The sequence below is a fragment of the Penaeus monodon genome, chromosome 24 (assembly GCF_015228065.2).
Source record: "Penaeus monodon isolate SGIC_2016 chromosome 24, NSTDA_Pmon_1, whole genome shotgun sequence".
Taxonomy (NCBI): Eukaryota; Metazoa; Arthropoda; class Malacostraca; order Decapoda; family Penaeidae; genus Penaeus; species Penaeus monodon.
In genome coordinates, this window is record NC_051409.1 from 12,741,800 (window position 1) to 12,742,286 (window position 487).

Consider the following 487-nt stretch of genomic DNA (forward strand, 5'->3'; position numbering starts at 1 on the left):
TCATTATTTTTTCTTTCAAATGCCACATGGAATCATGTCGGAGCAAAGCTACATAAATAAAAATGAGGAAAAATGTCAAAAGACAATGCGCGTTGACAGTAAAACATTTTTCGTGTTCTAGTTCAGGGCACCAAATGCATATTATTTTTTTTCTAAATCACAGCATATTTAAGGAACTAATTACATGTTTACAGATTGTTCACAGATTAATGTCATCATTACTTTTATTTCAAAGAGAGGAAATAAAATTTATAGCACTTTTTGGCCTGAATCTCCAAATACTCGCTGGTTCGTTTATTGCTTTGTTCCATTTTTCCACATTTGCACGACAACACTTGTAGCATTTGTCAAGCTGTGTCATACTCCATCCATCTCGTGTGACATTCTGCCTTTGTGTATCAGTGCGTTATATACTTCTGTCTCTGCTATGCCTTTTATCTCTCCGTCTATCTCTGCCTTTTTGTCTTCTCTTCTGCTGTTCCCTAAG